We start from the raw sequence: 23,488 nt of genomic DNA on the forward strand, positions 1-23,488 counted from the left end.
TTAAGCATTTATATATTTTTATTTTTAATATATTAAATTATGTTGATTGATGTTATCTGGTTATGTTCAAATCATTTAGATTTCTAAAACTGCATTTTTAGTCTGTCCTTGACTTTCTATGTTAAATTAGAATAATTAAATTCTAAATATAGGTATATCATGTTGGGATAGTATTTAGACTCTGAAAAGACATAATATGTTTCTTTGTAGATAAGTTTAGATAATTTTTGATGAGGTTATATTTACTTTAAAAACTCTACATTCAAAAATCTCTTTGCAAAAGATTTTATATCAACACCCCTTTACTCTAAAGTCAGATTTAGAGCTATTTCAACTGTGTGGAGCACAGCTTTGAATTTTGCAATAAATGTAGGACTCCAATATCCAGCACAAATCTGTGTCACAAAACCCTGTTAAACTGGGCACTTTATTTCTTGGATTTTCTGTCAGAGTCTTATTGATTCTTTCTTAGCATAGTATTTTTAATAAGCTTACTTATCAGCTGTATTAACCCACAGCATATTGAGTCTGAGAACTAGAAAAGGACTGAGAAAAGGTTTTGGAGGTAAATAGCAATGGCTGGAGAGAAGTACCCTACATGATCAGAGGAGGAGATGGGCACCTTCATGTCAACATAGATACGTATTCCTGCAGTTTCCAATAACGTTCACATTGCCTACAATGAGTCACTGAGAAAGAATGTTAACCACTATTTACGAAGACAGGCACATATATCTTCTATTCATACTTTACTATATTGCCATCTAAGAATTTGATGTGGAATGCTCACTTACCTGAAATACTAGAGCACATCATAGTATTAAGAGTGGTAGCTTGAAGGACATTGAGTTGAACTTAGAAAATACAAGGACTAGGCTGGGTGCAGTGGCTCACGCTTGTAATCCCAGCACTTTGGGAGGCTGAGGTGGGTGGATCACGAGGTCAGGAGTTCAAGACCAGCCTGGCCAGAAGGCGAAACCTTGTCTCTACTAAAAATACAAAAATTAGCCGGGTGTGGTTGTGGGCGCCTGTAATCCCAGCTACTTGGAGGCTGAGGCAGAGAATTGCTTGAACCTGGGAGGTGGAGGTTGCAGTGAGCCGAGATTGTGCCACTGCACTCCAGCCTGGACAGCACAGCGAGACTCCATCTCGAAAGAAAAAAAAGGAAAGAAGGATTAGAGGACAGGGAGCACTAGCAAACCACCTGAATAAAGACAAAAGGGTAGAACACAGCCATGATCACTAGATGATTGGAAAGCTGACAAGACTGGAGCAAAGGATCAAACCAGACTTTGAGGGGTGGGGACCTCTTAACTTTATGGCTTATGGAAATCACCCAGCATTCCAGTTAAAATGCAGATTTATGAGTTCTGTCATCAGACTTATGTTCCAGTGGCAACAGGTTAGGCTCAGGAATCAACATTTTTTTCTAACTTTCCAATTAATTCTAATGTTCACACTCTGAGAAATCTTACCAGGAAAGATGTATCGGGGGAACCAGCCCCCAATATTTCAATGTAGGTTCTTTTCTATTTTCCCTAAGGGTCGGCTGGTCTGAGAAATAAAGGGAAAGAGTACAAAAGAGAGAAATTTTAAAGCTGGGTGTCTGGGGGAGACATCACATGTCGGCAGGTTCCATGATGTCCCTTGAGCTGCAAAACCAGCAAGTTTTTATTATGGATTTCAAAAGGGGAGGGGTGTACGAATAGGGTATGGGTCACAGAGATCACATGCTTCAAGGGCAATAAAATCTCACAAGGCAAATGGGGGCAGAGCGAGATCACAGGACCAGGGCGAAAGTAGAATTGCTGATGAAGTTTTATGTCCCACTGGGCACGCATTATCATTGATAACATCTTATCAGGAGACAGGGTTTGAGAGCAGACAACCGGTCTGACTAAAATTTACTAGGCAGGAATTTCCTAGTCCTAACAGGCCTGGGGGAGCTACAGGAGACCAGGGCTTATTTCATCCCTTATCTGCAACAGTGTAAGACAGACATTCCCAGAGCGGCCATTTTAGATACTTTCCCCTAGGAATGCATTCTTTTTCTCAGGGCTGTTCCTTGCTGAGAAAAAGAATTCAGCGATATTTCTCCTATTCGCTTTTGTAAGAAGAGAAATATGACTCTGTTATGTCTGGCCCCTCGGGCAGTCAGGCCAATGGTTATCTCCGTCATTCCCTGAAAATCGCAGCCATCCTGTTCCTTTTGGATGCCCAGATTTCATATTGTTCAAACACGCATGCTCTACAAATAATTTGTGCAGATAACACAATCATCACAGGATCCTGAGGCATCATACATCCTCAGCTTATGAAGAAGATGAGATTAAGAGATTAAAGACAGGCCTAGGAAATTATAAGAGCATTGACTGGGGAAGTGACAAATGTCCATGAAATCTTCACAATTTATGTTCAGAGATTGCAATAAAGACAGGCATAAGAAATTATAAAAGTATTAATTTGGGGAACTCACAATTTATGTTCTGCCATGGCTTTGGCCGGTCCCTCCGTTCGGAGTTCCTGACTGCCCACAACAAAGATGGAAATGTTTGTTGGCGATTTTGCAAAAGAGTGATGTTAAAAGCATTCCAGAAAGATTAATCTGGTTGAGTGGCATGCCCGAGGCCAATATGAAAGCTACTAATTAGTTCAGCTCAGAGGTGGTGAGAGCATGATGGGACATGCTGACAGGAACATTAGAAGGGCAGAAAAGTTACTAGGGGTGTATAGAGGGCACAGTCAGTGGAATTTGATGATTCATACTGAATATTGGATAGAGAAGAGGAGTAGAGCAATGCAAAGCTGATGTACTAAGATATAACTGGAAAGGAAAACAATTTTAAGGCAATAGATAGACTTTATATTGAGTGTATCCTTTATCTGGTCATGATTAGCCTATTTAAGGTTTATTTGGATGTTTACATAACATAATGATACAATGCCTAGGTTTGAATTCCACTTTCTAACTTAGACAAGTTTCTTCATGGCACTGAACTTCAGTTATCTTTACGAGGGGTGAACCATCCTCACAGTGTTGTTAAGAAAAATAAGTGCACATGCAGTGCGGTTTTTCATCCCTTCTCTGAGTTGTAAACATCAGAGAAAACTTTCTATGAGCGTTTTACCTGGCTTTGGTCTCCAAATTTTGTTCCCTGAACAAGAGTTTTATGTTTACATGTCTTTTTCTTTTACAACATAACATTTCTAAACAAGAAGTAAATATCTAAATTTCTGAGGTTGTTTTGACTATTTTTGAAGAAATATTACATTAGTAGCCATCATATGGTATACCTAAAGCACTGCCATTCTTGTAATAGTAAACAAACTGCTTGTCATCCAAAGGATTTCAGAATACACTTTTTCTGTTCCTATTGCCAATTCTGAATTCTTATCCCTGATTCCTAATTTATCAATTCTCTGCATAGGAATACAGACTAAGCAAGTGATTGGTGAAAACACTTTTTTCCCCACTATTCTATAGAGTAAGGTTATCTGTTTAAGGTTCAATCCTTACTCTTTTTGGGCTAAGGACTATTTTTGCCAAAATAGTTAGGTACATGAATATTTAACTGAATGTGGAAGTATTGACTTTTTCCCAGAGAACAATCTAAGTCAATTTTACCACGTTCAATGGCCTAAAAAGGGGAGATGATGAGTTTTGTCATGTCAATTTCTTTTAAAGAAAACTATTTCAATCATAATGTTTTCTACCAAAATGTCATTTTTTTCTATCTGTGAGATAGAATTGTTGTAGTAGTTCATCTTTTAAATTAAAAGTCAGAGTTTCTCTCATTCTGTGATTGTAGCAATAGTTACGATGAGCTACATAGAGAACTGTGTTACCTTGAGTCAAAGAAATATTGATTGTGGTTTAGAAAGCTACTTTTATTGCTGCCTGAGTGGTGAAAAGAAAGAATATAAATGTGTATGTGTTAAGCCTTGTAGAACCTGGAAGTGTTTTGAGCTGGGAAAAATTGAACCTCACATTGAGATGCTTTGCGTTTAGCAAAACTCAAAACATATTTTGAAAACTTCTTTCTCCCTTAAGTTTATACCTCCGAGTATTTTAAGTAATATTATTTTTGTTTCTGAGTTATTTCCAACATGTTATGAGAGATTTTTGATAACCATGGGACGTTTTTCTTTGAACCTGGAAATTTTATCTTGCCAATATTAAATTGTATTCTATTCCAGAAAGCCTGATATCAGTTTACAGTTTTTAATTTGTTTCCTGATGGTTGATCAGATATCTTCAGTCATTCATTTTATGTTTGTATTTAATTTTATTGAAAGGCTTAAGTAGTCTATCTTATCATTATAAATGTAGTTTTACGTTTATATATTTCAGTAGACATTCATTTAGAAAAAGTTTACAACTCTAAGCCATTAAGCACCAGGATTGCTGTATCTTTTATTTGATGGAGGTGGAGTGTGTAACATAAGTATTTATACGTACACACATTTTTGAAAAATGCTGCATATATGTTGTTTATATTCGAATGGGTTCCAGTGTCTAGCTTTAAACCAAGTTCTGAGAAAAATAGATGAAAAATGTCTTCTCTTTCTTCAAACCAATAAAAGTTATGGTAGCAGAGAATGTCATAAATCGGTTGTGGGGTTTTTTGGTTATTATTTTAGGGATAACCTAACGCACATTATTCAGGGCCTGCTTTTCTCTCCCTTGAGGGATCTGTAGCATTCTTGATGTCATGAAAATAGAGCACAGGTTGGAGTTATTAATCACTGTACTTGAATGGACTTTTTCTTACTAAAATGTTAACATAGTAATTTTTATTAACTTATTAAAGTTTAACTCATCCTTTGAAGAATCTTGTATGTATTCTCACTTGGACACATTCTTATCACATCAAGTATATTAGAAGTTGTTACTGCCAGGTAGGGTCTTAATCTGTGTAATGTTGTAAGTATAATTTTACAGAAATTTGTAGGTCCTACATGGATTTTCATCCTGTGTAACTCTAAGGAAATTCATTAGCCTGAAATACACAAGCTGCAAAGGATGCTAAATAAGTCTCATTACTTTATAAGATGTAAAAATTGAGCTTCAGTGAGTGTTCTAAGGCTGTAGAAGACCTCTTTTTTGAATTAAATTTGTTAAGAATGTTTTAGTCTTTGCTTTTGTCTGTTAATGTTTATAATTAATCAGATGATATTTATGTTTATTATTTACTTTTGTGATTAGAGATGCTCTATTCTATTTAAACATATTTTAAAATTTTGTAAACATTGCTGTTTTCTTGTGGAACCTTTTTTTCTTTGATTTCTAACAAAATCAGGAAGGAATATAAACATAAACATTCACAGTGGTTTTGGAAATGAACCAGTGGGAATCTACCACAACAGAGTGTTTAACTGAAATATGACTACATAAAGCAGGTGAATTGTTTGAGACATTTAAACTCTATTTGAGAATGTTAATTCCCATACTCAATATTTATTTTCTCCTGGCAAGTGAAAGTGGAGGAGGAGGTTGGGTTAAAACCTTTTTTCTTCACAGGAGGCATAAGAATGCTAGCATTTAAAATAGACATTATTCTTTTGACCATGTAGAACTGGACTCTAAGAGTCTTTCCCTTTACTTTTTTAACCTATTCAAATTTCCTGCATACTCTAAAATAAATAAATAAATTATTATTTAATAATAAATAATACATGATAATGATTCTAAAGTCCTTCCACAAAGGTGCCAACAGTCATATATTTGGATAACCATATACAGGTATTTTAAGGACTGTTGGAAACAGGGTCATTGACACTGATACGTGGAAAATCAAAGAGCTTTCATGAGCTTTTCTGGAACTTAAAAATTGAGTCTTATCCCAGGTTTGACTCATAGTCAGTTGACTATGTCTGTGATCTACCTAATGGTTATTTTCCCGGTCACAAAATATATAAGTATGATTCACACAGGTGGCTGGCACAACTTCCAGATTGCCTCCTTAGCTCAAGCAATCTGTCCTAGAGGGAAAGCCTCTTGGACTGCAATCCACATTTCCCACCCCAGGCAAGGTATCAACTTAAAAACAATTATCCTGATGGTTCTACTTGTATGCAAATAATTAAATTATTTAAGTGGTTGTAATTATTCTTCACTGGTAATCTATCATGTACAACAGGAATTGGAATTCATGGGGGTTTTCCCGCCCAAGATTATTCAGTGTGTGTTGTCAGTATTAGATTTCGTTGGCCAGTCCAGGCAGCTTAGCTAGTGATATCACCCCCATTCATGTCCCTAAGGACTCTAAGCCACTGCTTGCCATGCCCCTTGTAGATGTGGCCATAGGTGCTGCATCTACAATCAAAATTGATCAAGAATATCATGAGGGTGCCCAAGGGCTTCATTTGATGCCAGACATATTATCCATTCCCATTGTTGTGTGACAGCACCCCAAATCCTCTGATGATCAGGTTAAAGGATTCCGCCAAGAGGGTGACTCCTTATCTTGCCTGCTGATTTTTTTGCAAAAAGATCCCAAAGTGCCCAGCATTAGCTTAAAATTCAGTGGCATTCTTGCCATGGCTTCTGGTAGAAAACTGCTTTTCTGTGAATCAGGATCTCTGAATGCTGAGAGTCCAGAAACATGGGGGATGAGAAGCCCAAATTTCTCAGTGGGTCACTGGGAGTGCTGGCTTTTCCCTTTGGCATTTTATTCTAATACAAGTCTACACTCAGCCTTTTAAAATTTTTTAAAAATTTTAGATGTTTTCTTTTTATCCACTTTTAGGGTGTTGCCTCTTCCTCTCAAGCTCTGCCAGAGGCGAAATAGTTGCTATGTCCTGTCTCTTTTTGGAGGGGCTTGCCACTAGATGGAATTCAGCAGGACTTTGTAATGTTAGCTCTCTGGGTTCCAGAAAAATTACAGTTTTGTCAGTGATTGGTTTTTTGTTTTTTATTTACAGGGTTAGAGTGACAGCAACATTCGCTTCCAGCTTTGTGTAGCCTACATATAAGTAGAACCATCAGGATAATTGTTTTTAAGTTGATATCTTGCCTGGGGCGGGGAATGTGGATTGCAGTCCAAGAGGCTTTCCCTCTAGGACAGATTGCTTGAGCTAAGGAAGCAATCTGGAAGCTGTGCCAGCCACCTGTGTGAATCATACTTATATATTTTATGACCTGGAAAATAACCATTAGGTAGATCACAGACATAGTGGACAGACTATGAGTCAAACCTGGGACAAGACTCAATTTATTAGTTCCAGAAAAGCCCGTGAAAGCTCTTTGATTTTCGACATATCAGTGTCAATGACCCTGTTTCCAACAGTCCTTAAAATGCCTGTATATGGTTATCCAAATATATGACTGTTGGCACCTTTGTGGAAGGACTTTAGAATCATTATCATGTATTCTTTTCATGATGCTTCGTGGTTGTTCCTCCTGGAAATCTGTTTTTTCACTTCAGCATATGGGTTCCAGGTTTGAAAACTGGCTCATATCCTGAATCTCAGTAAGATATTTTTGGATGGTAGGTGGTGGGGTGGGGAGTAAACACACTCTATCTTCTGATCATCCAGCATCCATTCTTTTGATTGTACACCCCGAATAATACTCTTGGTTGGCTGTCTATCTATTTTGCTCCTTGGACACCATGTTCTATTAACTATCTCATAACTCTCTAAGGGTCAGTGTTCCTACATGTGACTACAACCTTGACAAGCATTATAATTACCTCTACCTGGCTTATAATAATTGGATATTACCCCATCTATCTTTTCAGGATTCCATCATGTCCATTGTTGTCGGTGAGCCCATTCCATAACACCACCTTCTACCATCAGTCTTGGCCTTCAGAGGAACATCAAGTCTGAACTTCTTAGTGATGTTGTTTTTCCTTTCACCAGTGTGTTCCTTGTAGCCTTGGTAAATGGTCTATCTTTAGGGCCTTTGTATGAAGTATAGTCATCTGATGGGCATTCTGGCTGAGAATAGTATATTTGTTCAAGCATGCTTACTTCTCTGAGACTTTTAATCTCCCTGGCATTTCTCTATTACTTAATGCAGGTCTATGCTTTATTATTTCTTCCAGGAGCTGTCTGTATTAGTCAGGGTTCTCCAGAGGGACAGAACTAATAGGATATATGTGTATAAGAAAGGGAGTTTATTAGAGAGAATTGGCTCATACTATCAAAAGCTGAAGTCCCACGATAGGCCATCTGCAAGTTAGGGATGAAAGAAGCCAGAAGTGGCTCAGTCTGAGTCCAAAAGCCTCAAAGAAGGGAAGTTGATAGTGCAGCCTTCACCATCTTAAAGCATGTTTACGTTGTCTTTCAGTCTTCTTTTAAGGGCATCAAATCCTGTATCCCAGGATGGTGCTATCAAATAAATAAACTATCTTATACAACTTCATGTTCTATCTTTGGAATTGAGTCCTTGAGTATTCTCTGGGCTACAAGTAGGCAAGGTTTTGTAGATCCTTTTGGCTACAGTCCCTTGCTTCCTGTTTCAGGTGCAATTCATTCTGCTTGGGTTATGTTGTGATTTAACCCTATTATTGGTTTAGTGGCTGGAAAGGGGAGGTAAGGGCAGATCTTGAGGGGTGCATTTTGTCTTTCAGGGGAGAAAATATTGCAGCACTATCCTTAACAAGGGAGTAAGCATTAGTTCTTTTTTTTTTTCTTTTTTGAGATGGAGTCTCGCTCTATTGCCCAGGCTGGAGTGCAGTGGTACAATCTCGGCTCACTGCAACCCCCACCTCCCGGATACAAGTAATTCTCCTGTCTCAGCCTCCCAAGCAACTGGAAATACAGGTGTGAGCCACCATGCCCAGCTAATTTTTGTATTCTTAATAGAGATGGGGTTTCACCATATTGGTCAGACTGGTTTCAAACTCGTGATCTCAGGTGATCCACCTGCCTCGGCCTCCCAAAGTGCTGGGATTACAGGCATGAGCCACTGTGCCCAACCAGTGTTAGTTCTTAATAGGATCAGAGAAGTCTGGAGTTTCAAGATTATATTTTTTCATCCCATGTGTCTGGGTTTCAAAGTAGAACTGTACCCTGGCATAGCTGACCTGCTGAGATCGAGAGGCCAACCCTATCTGGCACTCTGTAACTCTTCGGATTAAGTCCTGGACCTCATCTTTAGTTTTCTCTGCTATCAAGCTGTAGGAGGTGACAGTATTTTTGTATATTACTGAGAAGGTTATCTGGCTTTCACTCATAGCTTTTAATGATTCATTAATTGTGACCAATCTTTTGTTAACTTTTAACAAGCATTAATGGATTTTAGCATTAGCTACCCAATTTACTATCCTTAGAGTTACTATTTTCCCTGTATTGCACAAATACCGGATATATAACACCAGCATTTATTTTTACAATTTACCATCAGTACAAGAGAAAGATTTAATAATTATACTGATATTATATCCCAGAGGATATTTTTTGCTCAAGTTCCAACAAGCCAGGATGGGATTCTCATTGCCAGCTCCAAATCTCCATTGCCAAAATACCATTGCAGTGCCTGCTTATGTGGACCAGTATTGGCACCAACTGTCACAGGTTGCCTTGTTTAGGAGGCAGACTCTGTGATAGAGATTATTATGTTGGGGGTTCTCAGGGACAGTTCTCAGGATCATCACTTGTGAAAAGGAAGGGGAGGAAGCAGGTGTGAGAAGAAGAATTTATTGGGATTCAATGTAGTATCAGTGTGGGTCTTAGACAAATCTGAAACCTTGATGCTAGGATGACCCATCAGAGATGTCTCATGTTGGTTGGAAGGAGCTATGCCCTTATATACCCTTCTAGACCAGTCATTAGAAGCTGGCTACCCACAGGAAGTGGGTTTGGCTATGGATGAGGCAGCTTTTCAGCCAAGAGAGCTGACAGCTGAAGTCTTTCAGTCAACAGCCTTCCCAGAATCTGGGAATAAATTATTCAGTCTTGAGGTTGGAACTGGGCAGACCATCAAAGCATCCTCTAAAAAACACCATGGAAAAAACTCTAGTAGTAGTACCCCTTCCCCCTCCCCTACCCCACCCAACCCCTCCCCATATTTATAGGGGCAGTAGAGGCAGGGAACATCTAAGATACTGTATAGGAAAAGAAATCTGCCCTTAAATATGATGCTGTGCCTAGATACATTTACAAACAATTTCTGCCAGCTGTTTAAGGAAAAAATAATTCTAACTTATACAAATTGTCTGAATGACTAAAAAAGAAATAATGTCTTCCAGCTCATTTTATAAGGTGAATATAACTTTGATACTATAACTGGACAATGAAAATAAAAGAAAAAATATCATGGGTTAGATCTCTTATAAAGCTAAATGCTAAAATCCAAAATGGGAACTAAGGGATTTCTTTGACTTGATAAAGTAACTGCCAGAATCTGTTAGCTAAAACCATAGTCAATGGGAAACTATTAGAAGCCTCTTTAAAAGTTGTAAGACGGCCGGGCATGGTGGCTCATGCCTGTAATCTCAGCACTTTGGGAGGCTGAGGCGGGTGGATCACACGAGGTCAGGAGTTCGAGACCAGCCTGGCCAATATGCTGAAACCCCATCTCTACTAAAAATACAAAACTTAGCCAGGCGTGGTGGCGTGCGCCTGCAATCCCAGCTACCCCGGAGACTGAGACAGGAGAATTGCTGGAACCTGGGAGGTAGAGGTTGCAGTAAGCCGAGATCATACTACTGCACAGCCTGGGTAACAGAGTGAGATTCCATCTCAAAAAAAAAAGAAAAAAAAAAGGTTATAAGGCAAGTATTCCTGCCATCACTACTTATATTCAGTATTATGATTTGGATTCTAGCATTTAGCTAAAACACACATACCCACACAGAGCAACTGAAGAGAATGAATATGACAGCACTTTCAGATGGTAAAAGTGACTTCACAGGAAATGCAAGAGATCTATTGGAGCCAATGGAAAGGTTCAGGATATCTGATGAATACAGGATCAAAGTCTAACAATTCTTTTATTATATACAAGGAACACTTAGAAAATGTAGTTTAAAATGTTAATATTTGTTACAGAAATACAGTCTGAAAGTTTACTGGAAATAAACTTAACAAGGCATACATTAGGAAGAAACTTACATTCCCTTTATGGGAAGATGTAAATAAAACCAAAATAAGTTGAACTATGATCTTTAAAATGACAATTATTCTTATATTAATTTACATAGACAGTGCAATTCTAATCAAGGTCTCATTGGGTTTTTCTTGTAGCTTGACTGTCTGCTTCTAAAATTTATATAGAAAATCATATTGCTAAGAAAAACTGAGAAAATTTGATAACATAGGTATGGGACTAATTCTATTAGATATAAAGTTTCATATAAAGTGATTGTTACCAACATAGAAGGGTATTAAACCTATACACCAATGAAACAGAATAAAAGGCTTAGATATATGACAGAGACAGTATTTAAAATATTTGGAAAAGGGATAGAGGTTCTTTACATGGAACTGGGACAGTTAGCTATCCATGTAGATCAATCATGTCCAACCCGTAGCCTGTGGGCTGTATGCGGCCCAGGATGGCTTTGGATGAAGCCCAACACAAAATCATATACTTTTTAAAAACATTATGAGGTTTTTTTGCATTTCTCTTCTTTTTAGCTCATCATCTATAGTTAGTGTTAGCGTATTTTATGTGTGACCCAAGACAATTCTTCCAGTGTGGCCCAGGGAAGCCAAAAGATTGGATACCCCTGATTGAAAAGATATTTAATCTTTAACTATAACAAAAGAAAAAATAGGTTAATGTGGACTAAAGACATAAATGTTAAAAGTTAGATTTTAGCAGTTTTAGGAAATATAGGCTATATGGTTGGCTCTGTCCCCACCCAAATCTCATCTTGAATTGTAATCTCCACAATCCCCACATGGGACCTGGTGGGACCTGGTGGGAAGTGGTTGGATCGTGGGGGGCAGTTTCCCCCATGCTGAAAGTTTACTGAGTGAGTTCTTGTGAGAGTGAGTTAGTTCTCATGAGATCTGATGGTTTTATAAATGTTTGACAGTTCCTCCTGCACACACTCTCTCGCCTGCCTCCATATAAGATGTGCTTGCTTTCCCTTCCACCGTGATTGTAAGTTTCCTGAGGCCTCTCCAACCGTGTGGATCAGTGAGTCAATCAAACATCTTTCCTTTATAAATTACCCAGTCATGAATATTTCTTTATAGCAGTGTGAAAATGGACTAATAGAATAGTTAACCATTTTTATGGTCTCAGGAAAAGATATGTTGCTTAAATGGGACTCAGAAGCCCAAAATATAAAGGAGAAATGGTTATAAAATTTATTGCACTAAATTAAATACATTTATTTAAGTTGAATGCACTAAATAAACTACATCCAGTGTAACCCAAAACCTGTACTGAGAAAAGCTTCTTCAATGAGAGAAAATTAATATCTAGCAACACTTATAATCAATAAGCATAAGACAAATCTTACAAAGAAAATACATCCCAAAGGATAGGAATAGGTCATTCACAAAAGAGGAAGGATTCCAAGAACATAAATACAAATGTCCTTCTCACTAGTTATGAGGTAACGTGTTGTTTAAAATACATTTCTGTCTATATATGTTTGCAAAATAGATGAGTTGATTTCCTAGCGTCCTCTAATTGTATTTTTAGTGTTACTATGAACTAATGGGTTTAAACATATTTGATAATGTGTTTCAATCCAATCAATTATTCTCTTTATTGATATTCATTTTATCGTAATTTAGGCCAGCAGGAGCTTACACAATTTTTCCTAACTCTTTTAACAGAACACTTTCATACTTAGAAGCCTTACTGCTTTCTGGTATTACAATAGCCAAGGCTTATTTTACTCAGATTCTACCTCAACCCTGAAATCATTTTTTTCCAAAAAGCTCTGATTTTTTTTATTGGTGAGTTTTTTGGGTGCCAGTGGTTTTTATTACCACTGTGTTGGTTGTTCATTGTTTCCAGGCTTTTTTTATTAGTTAGAAAGAGGAAATATATGTACATACAATTTTTAGTTATAAAATTAATCATAATTTTATATAGATAATTCCAGTTCATTCTTTGGGGTCCAAAGCTTTTAATTAACCTCCTCAATTTCAGAATCAGCCTTCTTCAAACATAGTAAAAATGTGAGTTCTTAAAGTTAACAGTTTTTGCTTTTTACACTTTATCTTATAACACATACACAATCTCAAAATAGTATCACCATCACTGCCTACCACCAATAATATGATTATTGAAAAGTTTACTTTTTAAAATTCTTTTGCTTTTAGGATACATTTCAATGAGGATATATATATTTAAGTTGCTGTTTTTTGTTTTTGTTTGTTTCCAAAGAACTTTGAATGGTTTCTGTCTTTGTGGCTATGCCACCAAATATGTGCAAATGTTCATTTTTTTCTTTGCATTAAGTTGTAAATTGGATTCTGCAAAACTCTCTCCCAATTTTAGCTGTTCTCAGGTTGGTCTGCTGTGCTTTCCAATGAGTATCTTGTCAGTGATTTTGACATATTCCTGTCCCCAGGCCCATCAGTTGTCATCCTTTTTTTCCTTACTCATGTGCTGATACTGTGTGGTTCTTGTAGCTGTTTTCACAGCAGAAGAGTTGTAAAATAGTTTGTTCCCATCCACTTGTATTTGAAAGTTTGAGGTGATACTTTGTAACCTAGATCTATGCTATATATTGTCCAAGGGTCTTTGGGTTTTTTTTAAACTGGTTGTTCTGTGTTTTTATAGCAGGATCAGAGAATATTCCATTATTATGTGGCTGCTGCTGCTGCCATTATTAGTCTGTATTCAAATTCTAGGCAATTTCTAAAAAAAGGTGTATACATGCATATCCTATGACCCACTGATTGACTACCTAGATATATATCCTAGACAAGCCTTGTGCAATACCTGGTGTTTACTAGAGCATTGTTTGTATTAGGGAAAAGTTTGATGCTATGGAAACTTATATTAATAGAAAAAGATACAAATAAATGTTATATTCATATAAAAGACTAACTTAGAAGTTAAGAAAAGCTATAGTCAAATGTGTATAACAAACATTTTATATTCAATATTGTGCAAAATCATACAGAGGAAAAAGAAAACATAGAGTTTAATGATATTTATATAATACTTAAAATTAATAAGCAAAAAGAAGTACTATACTTTTCCACAGATACATATGAGTTTGGAAGAATAGAAACATGTACGGGAGTGACAAATACTGTATTTGTGATACTGGTTACTCTGAGAGAACATGGGGTCATGGTAATGAGAAGGGAAACATAGATAGTATAAGAACTATTCTAATAATAAAGATCTGAAATAAAAAATTTACCAGGCATGGTGGTGTGCGCCTGTACTTCTAGTTACTTAGGAGGCTGAGGCAGGAGAATTCCTTGAGCCCAGGAATTTGAGGCTTTCCTTGAGCCCAGGAATCTGAGGCTTTCAGTGAGCTATGATTGCACTGTTGCACTCAAGCCTGGGTGGCAAGGCGAAACCCCGTCTCTACATAAATGAACAAATAAATAAACAAAGATGTGAGGCAAATTTTGCAAGCTGTTCAGGTTTTTGCAAAACTCCGTGGTGAACATGCTTTTCTATACGGTTGAAATACATCATGATTTCTAAATAGAGAGGGAGGACCAGTCTGGTTGACTGACTGTATTAACATGGATAATGAACGTGACAATCAGAAAGGTTTTGGTTAGATGTGAAAACCAGGATAAAAAGACAGTTTCAGAGGCAAATGTTGAAAGTGCCCATCCAAACCGTATCCATGTTATCATTAAACATTGGAAGCATGTAAGTAATCTTCCTTGTACTGGCTCCATGTTTAACAAGCACTCTTCCGAGCGTGGTTTTTCTTCACATATTTTTATTTATATTGAGAATATGTTGGGCAGATACTCTGAGTGTCCAATCCCCTTTATAGTTCTTAGTGTGAGCTGGCACTTTATTTTCATGATAGCAATCTCATATGCGCTGTCTCAGAGATGTCTGTATTTCCAAGTGTAATGGATTCTGGAACATGGATAAGACCAAGTTTCTGACTCTGCAAGGCTCAACCCAGACCTTAAATTCAAGCAAATTCATCAAAAGTTTGCATCTCCCCAGAAACATCCTTCTATTCTCTATAGCATATTCTTCTTGAATTTAAGTTAGTGGCCTCTTATGAAGTAGAAAATTAATGGCTGTTGCAGGCACAGTCTAAGAAAATAAAGTAATTCAAATGTGCAGCCAATTGTAGTGATAAGCTGTCATTCAGAAATAACTCAGGATTGTGTGTAGTTAGCACCAAATATACAGAACTGGTAAAACTAGACACCTTGTGAGCAGTTGCTACGGTAATATGATTAATTTTGGCAGAGAAGTCTACTTTTAATATTCAAAGTAGCCTCCAAATACCTGAGCCTACAGGAATTTTTTCAATGGTAAATAGAAGGCAAAATAGTCAATTTAAAATGGACTTCAAGTTGTTAAGAGAGCCTACTTGATGTTCTAAGTTATTAATCTCTAAGGGACATTGCCTTATTTTTGAATTCCTGTTGCCTAGCACAATATCAGACACAAAATATAAGTTCAACACATTATAATGATAATTAAATTGTCTCAGTGTCTGAGTAAAATAAAATGTTTTAAACAGTTTTTAAAAAATTCTATTCTTTTTGGAGGGCTTCATTTTAGACATTGGTTTGTTCTGTAAGCCTCCATGGCTCCATTAAAGTGACTTACTATAAATGAGCTCTTTACAAAATTTTAGGCCCAATTGGTAAACTACTGTATTTCTAAAATTTTGCACATGAGAGAGTAACCAATATAATTATCTGAAACTCAGTTAAGAACAGCAGCAGATGATAATTGCCTTCATCCTCTATAGAGTTTTTCCCCCCATAATTCTTCTTGTTTTACTGAAAAGGAGGTTATCTTTCAGTTAACCAGATAGTTCAATATATTTTGACACTCACTCCCCAAGAGACAGTGATTACTGAAACGTTTTGGATGTTATGTTGTTACAAGCAAAATAAAATGCATAGAAACTTGTGGATTTTTTGTTTGTTTTCCAAAGATTACAAAAGGATACCTTCAACAATTTTTTGCTGTGAATAATTTAAGTGGAAAATTACAGTTCTATCTTGAGTCCAAGATTTACAGAGTTGATAAGCTTTGAGTCAAATTATGCATTTTAAATTAGTTAATCAGTAATGCTGCAGGGAGATTGGAGGTTTGGATGTGCCAAATTTCCGATTTATATCTACTAGCTAAAACTTATCATGTCAGTTCTAAATATGTAAATTTTAAAAGGACACACCAAGGACTGTGATTTGCAGTTATTTATAAAGATTTTATTTACTTAGTATTCATGTGTATATGGATTCCAATATCTTTTCCTTTATTATCTCAAACAAGCTTTGAAACAACACTGGCAGATTACTTAACATTGAAATTACACCTAGAACATGGGCATAGCCCTAGGTGGTTTTGTTGCTACCAGGATGTAAATTATGATGAACTCCATTTTCCTTTAGTACGTGTTTTCTTTGCAGATTGCTTTCATTTTTCAATAAAGTGTATCATCTCTATGTGCCATTGCAGACACCATCCCTGTTTCTGCAAACCCGAAAAGAAAAGAATCATCTATTTCTTCTTTCCCTATACGAGACTGCTGTGTTTAAGATGGATCATCAGCATGATTTTAAAGGGAAACTCTTAGTCAGACGATGTTTCTGACTCGGAATAATTTTGCTTTAAGAAATGACCTGTCTGTTATCAGCGCTAACAGACTCTGCTATATTAAGCAAAGTGTAGACACCAAATAATATTATTGATGGACAATAAGAGAATGGGAAGTTTTTTCAAATGTAAATTGTATCAGCAAGTTAACAGTATTAATATCACTTAATTTTCTGTGACTCAAATAGAATAATGTCAGTGAGGATGCCTTATTAATATTAAGCATCATGCATTTAATAGCAATATGTGTTACTGACACTATGAAACTTCTAAAGTAAAGCTGTAAAACATTACAAATAATATTGAGAGGAATATTTCATAGATCTTCAATTTTGTGCTTGTTTTAGAGTGAGTAAAATTATCTTTATTCTTCCCATTGTTTAAGGTCTCTAAGACTATGAAAAGAAGAAATAGAAATCAATATATTAAGTCAAGTTTCAGAGAGTCAGTGAGTTTTTAAATTTTGTAAAGTTTATTTCGCTGAGGCCATGTTGTTTTATGGCTGTGCAGTGTGAGGTATTAACCAAAGAGAAAGGACTCCGGACTTTGATTTGTGCCGAAAGGGAAATATTTTACAAAGAATAATAATAACCAGAAAGGTTGTAGTACAGTTTTTCTCGAAGTATCATAAAAGTAAACTAAATAAAAATGGGGAAAAGTGGGAAAAAAGTTTCTTGTGTTTGTGTGAAGAAATGACCATCCAGTGGGTAAACCATAGAGCAATGTATATAAAAAAAGAGCAAATTTGCATGAACTGTCTTACTTCCAGAAAGAGATCAAGATTTACTCCAAGATCTAGTGTCAATATTTAGAAAATAAGGAAACTTAATTCAAAAAGACATATCAGGGTTGACTCCCACCCTGGCCACAAACGTAAACAATTACAGGCATAAGGGAAGAAAAAACAAATGTTTGCCCCGTCCTTACAAAATGTATGACGTGGGAAATATAAATAAACCAAATCTTGCTAGTGGTTGATTGTATACTTAATATTTGAGCAGTGTAAGAATGGAAATTTTTAAAAACTTCTGAACTACTATAATTTATTTTCTTAAAGCTCAGGAGAGAAAATATTGGGCCATACACACAAAAAAGTTTCAATATTTACTTTTATGTTTCTGGATCAAAGCACTTTTCTGTCAATGTTTTCTCTTTTGAGACAAAGAGTTCAGAATGAATATTTGTGGTATGGATGATATTTTAAAAATGTCCTGAGAAATCCTATCCACAGACATTGTGGGCTATAAATGCAGATTGATATGATATTTCAATGGATCTTTTGTTAGGGGAACAATTTTGTTTTCTGACCTAAATAGAAAGGTATGTTTATTTGGAAATTTAGCATTTAATCATTTCCATAATGTAAAATTATGTTAAAACAGAAAAGGACTGAAAAAGGCAACATGCTGCTTGTGTTTAAGTTCAGAATGGATTGATCAATTTTGATTCATCTTGAACCTAATAAATATCATGAAATATTTTCATATTCTGGCAGAACAGTCCTTGTACTAACAGAATGTGTCTGTATCTGTATATGTATATAGATTTGTTTGTCTTACACTTCAGATTCACATCTGATTGTGTATTGAGATTATATTCTATTTCCTGATTTAAAAAGTAATTGAAGAAGACTGTGTTTAGCTTGAGGAGAAGTTCTATGCTCTTTGAAGGAACTTCTAAATTTGAAGTATGTTTGGACAGTTTCTTTATTTTTTCTTCCTAGAGTCAATTATCCAAAGTCTAGCTTTCTTATATGGTACTCCTAGCATCTTTCAAAAAATCTACACTGGGTAAAGACATATTGTTTTCAAATGGCCAGGTAAAAATCAGGTTACCTAGATGCACCTTCCAATACAGTGTGCAAGGAAAGGATGAGTGAACAATTTTATTTAACTCATTAATAGTACTTTACTGAAAGCACACTTTTTAATTGTAGATTAGATGATTTTGTTGATTTTATATGGTAGTATATGGTAAAAGTGGAAAAGTAGACTTTGAAAAAAATGATAATGTTTTAAATAAAACGTTGCATGGGATGCCTTTGAACAAACACTAAAATAATGGACTGCAAATACTTTCTTTTCTATTATTAGAAATTTAAGAAAGACACATAACTACCTTAAAACGTCTTTTTCTGAAGAATATTTCTGATTCTATATAAAATATTTTTGTATTTATTTTTCTATTGTATCAAGAGCTTTTAAAATTTTCGATAATTGTTTCTCAAATTTGGAATTTATAATAACTTTGTGTGTCATGTTGGGGGAAATTTATTCTATGCACATGAAGTGCTACCAGAAAATTATTTTCTCTTTTAACTGGTGTAACACTCGCTAAAATGTATGTCTTAGAACTTTTGCCAAGTCTTACTTTTCCTTGGGAATTTGCTCAGTGGTTGTCAATCATGTAAAAATAGTTGACTTTTGAGACTTCACTGTTGCCTTCGTCTGAGAAAATTTTCATTATGCCTTCACTGTGAGCAAGAACAGTCAGAGTAGCCTTCTCAGACCTTCACATGACATCATCTTTCCTCCCTAAATCCAGTATCAGTAAAAGCAGAAAGCTTAAACTGTATATGGAAAAAGTGTAATGAACAAATGCTCTTGGCTATTGTTGAATCTTTGAGCTATCTCTTCCAATCCCATAAATCTCAAGATAACGAATCTTCTAGCTCAATCATGTATTTCCTGGGCATACAAGTGTGGTGTTTGGAGAAAAGGGGACACAATTCCCATAATTACGTTTAATAATATATGCCACTAAAATAAAAAAGAAAGGCAGCTGTCTTTTAATTGCTTTAAAAATGTTTATAACAGTAATCCACTAGAGATTGAGGGGCTTGTAAATATTTATTCTTGGAATAGTTAAATATCTAGTATTTTGGTTCTTAAAGCAAATTTGTCAAATAGGTAGCACAAGCAGCCTAATAAACTCTTATATGGACTCTTTTGTTACACACAACTCATACTCCAATTCGTGGTATATTCTCATTCACATTTTTGTGCCTCAAAATGTGTATATTGAAGACCTATTTGTTTCTGGTACTATGGCATTAAGGATATTAAGGTGAGCAATACATACTTCCTGTTGTCAGTATTTTCAAAATTAGATTGAGGAAGCCGACTGAAAACAATTATGAAATCTTGTGTGTTGCCTTATTATTGGCAGAAGCACAGTCAGGACATGAAAGTAGAGACAATTAGGGCAAATGGGAAGAGCAGGTTTCTGGGAAGGTTTTTTCTGGGAAGGCCTAAGGAGACTGAATTTTCTTGTCAGTGTGCTCTCGACTGGTAACCAGCTATCAGATATCTTAGTGTTAATTCAAATAAATGTATTCATTTTCTTGAGGATATTTAGTTTTCAAGTATTTTCTCCTGAGTGGACAGAAAGACTTCACCCTTGGCAAAAGTAGTGGTTCTTTACTTTGTGTGACCCCTTTTGACAATCTACTGTGGACTTGTCCCAGAAAAATAGATGGTGTTTGTGTTTATAAATTCATAGAAATTTTTGCATGTAGTTTTTCAGAAATCACAAACTTAAAGCCTCCTTAAAGCTGACGGCCTCAGCTTCAGACTGAAGAGTTAGAGCTCACTGAGGAATTGGGGACATGGGTGGAAGTGGCATTTTTTAAAGTTAAGGCCTAGGGTATCACAATCTTGAATTGCTTATTCTCATCATACGTTATTTTATAAAATGCACTTATTCTGCGTGCTATAATAAACGCAGTCTTTCTGCTTTAGTCTCTGATTAAAAAAATGTTTGTTGTGCATTAACGGCAAATAAACTTTAAGGGAAAAACAAAACCTGTGGTTTTCCATGTAGCTTAAAAATTGTTCTCTCTGACATTTAATTTTGGCTTACTGGTTAGCTCCAACCCCCTATTTGACCATAAGAATCCAAGCAGAATTCCAAACAGATAGTAAATATTCTAATTGCACTTGGGCATTTTCCTAGTATCGTCCCAATAACCATTTTCCCATTTTTTTTTTTAGTTCTGATCTCACTAACCTCAAATCATGTATTAAATGGGCCAAATGAACGATAATTCATACTTTTAAGACTATTTATCTCCAACTTTGTTTTTTGAGGTAAAATAAATAGAAAATACCACATAAAAACAAAAACAAAATTCCAAAGTGGATTCGAGAATTTCATATGTATTTTTGCACCTAAGTGTCAAATATATATTAGATTATAATGCATCCTAATACATATGAGTATAAATTGTCATGGTCCAACTTACTGTGCCAATACATAAGTAAAATATTTTAGCATACAGAAATAGGACATAGATTTAAATAAAGACGAATTACGGAACTCTTCAAATGTGTGCAATATAAAGAAAGAAATGCATTTTAAACTGTATGACAGGTTGAAAGTTCTAACGTGCCTTTTTTTTCTTCTGAGAATATCAAGATTTAAAGATGTATATGGGCTACAGTGCGTCAAGTCTGGCCGTAAATGAATTGGCTTAGTCACTCACTATTGCTTTCTTTCAAAGAAATATTTGGCTTTTTCCTGAAGCAATTTATGGTGTATTCATCACTGCCAAACTATTCTGAAGTTATTAGTTTAGAAAAAATAATGATAAATAAATGGGCTTATGTCCTCCAGAGCTGTTTTTTCTCCTTTTAAGTACCATCTAGCCTGGTGCCCTTTCTTCTCCCCAGAAGTAATGTTTTTGCTTCTGTGAAGTGATTTATCCTTGGACTATGGATCTGTGTTTGATATAATCCATCAAGACATGGATCCTGCTGCATATAAAAAGCCATTACAAGAAAATAAAATCTAAAACACATCTGAATTTTATTTTATGTGTACTGCTTTTATCTGAAATGTAGTATTGACAAAGTACATTTTGCTTAGTTGAGTGCCTCAGTTTTCAAGTCAACCATCTGACTCAAAGAAGAGTGGGAATTTATTCTTGCAGAAAAAAAGTTAATACTAATAAAGATGATGACAATGATAATCATTTGTAGTGATTGGGAGCTTGTTAAAAATGTAGAATCTGAGGCTCCTCTCCAGACCTACCGAATCAGAGTCTGCACTTTGGCCAGATTCGCTATGATTCTTAGGCAAATTAAAGTTAGGGAAGCACTGCTTCAGTGTCTAGTGGCCAGCACACTGCCAGCACTAAGAAAGGAAGAGACAGGCTGAGAGTCCCTGCCAGTGGATGATCACAGCTATTTGCGTTGTAAACGCACCTGTGGAAGTTTCAAATAACTAGTCAACTTGGATTTACCTTACAGTCTTAAAAAGTGTAAAATGTATTTTTGTGAAAACCAACAAGCCTTATATTATAATTGGCAAAATATTTAACTTGGGTAAGTTTCTTGAGGGGGTCTGGCTTTAGGGACGCTGGAGCATTAGTGTTTTCTGCTGCATCTGTACGAAGCTGATTAGAATCTCGATTCAATTTCCGGCATCAAAACCACCCTCTTAGCTAGTGTTATAAACTATTCTGTACACTCTTTGTGGCTTTGCTGCTATGAGAGTAAACGAAAGTAAGCATTTCTTTGCTTCTTTAGACTGCCTTTCCATTGGAAATAGGGCCAGTGAGGGGTTAAAGGGAGAAATCTAATTATAGTAAAGATTTATCCATATGTTGAAATGATAACCTACATTTTACTAATTTCTATTTTCTTCCTTTTTAGATTCACACATAAATCTAACCCCTTCCTTCTTATCTCATGTCAGTTTTGCACTGGATGAATAATTTTATATGATAAACCTTTGATCAAAGCCTAAAACATTGAACAGCTTTTAGGACTGAAGTTTAAACTTCATAAATAACTAATTCTCTATAGTGGAAAACTTCATAAATATTAAGATTTAAATCCAATGAAAGACAGTAATTTGAAAAGCATGGATTTTGTTACTTTCTACGATTTTAATGTATTTTCTTTCTTTTCCTTTTGGTTTCACAGAAGAAAATCTGAAGAAAGTTTTAAAAATAAAGAAAATTGGTAAACCTGTAAAAAACAAAAATCCCTGTATTTCCAGGCATTTTTCAATGTTCTACTGTCTCATGATTAATTTATTATTTCTCAAGTTTCTTGTGCTTCCTGAAGTTACTGTGCTTTGACTCTGGCAGTACTAAGGGATTGGTTGGTGTAGCTTGTATTCAAATAAACAGGGAGACTATTTTATTGTTGCACTAATATATATAACCAACTTCAAAAGAGAAATTCACATACTGGTTATCAATGAACTCTCCCATGGTTTCACAATGGTTTATAGAACTTTGCTTTATTAAGTAGCATAATACACTAGGTAAAAAAAGATAGAGTCAGATGGGGAGCAGTTGCTCACTCCTGTAATCCCAGCATTTTGGGAGGCTAAGGCAGGAGTATTACTGGAGGCCAGGAGTTCGTTATCAGCCTGGGCAACATGGCAAAACCCTTTCTGTACAAAAAATGCAAAAATTAACAGGCATTACAAAAATTAGCCCAGCGCAGTGGAGTGTGTCTGTAGTGGCAGCTACTTGGGAAGCTGAGGTAGGAGGACTACTAGAGTCTGGGAGGTTCAGGTTAAGGCTACAGTGAGCCGTCATCACACCACTGCACTCCAGCCTGGGTAACAGAGAGACCCTAACTCAAAAATAGTAATAATAGAGTCAGAGTGTTTTCAGGTTTTAGGGTAATGACTTGGTGGCTCTTGAAAATATGGACCATGTTATATTTGTCATTAAAGATAAAAAATCTGGCATCTAGTTGTTGCCTAAATAAATGTTGACTTAAGTATTACTTTTGGTAGTTATATATCCATTTTACAGAGACTCAGGGGCAATGCCATCTT

The 23,488-nt window shown here is 35.9% G+C and overlaps 1 protein-coding gene across 3 annotated transcripts in view; it reads left to right on the plus strand.

Moving 5' to 3' along the window:
* TLL1 (tolloid like 1) overlaps window positions 1-23,488 on the plus strand; it is a 237,708-nt gene that overhangs the window by 91,411 nt on the left and 122,809 nt on the right. The gene's annotated exons all lie outside the window — the stretch shown is intronic.

The sequence above is a fragment of the Nomascus leucogenys genome, chromosome 7b, assembly GCF_006542625.1.
Source record: "Nomascus leucogenys isolate Asia chromosome 7b, Asia_NLE_v1, whole genome shotgun sequence".
In the NCBI taxonomy this organism is placed as follows: domain Eukaryota; kingdom Metazoa; phylum Chordata; class Mammalia; order Primates; family Hylobatidae; genus Nomascus; species Nomascus leucogenys.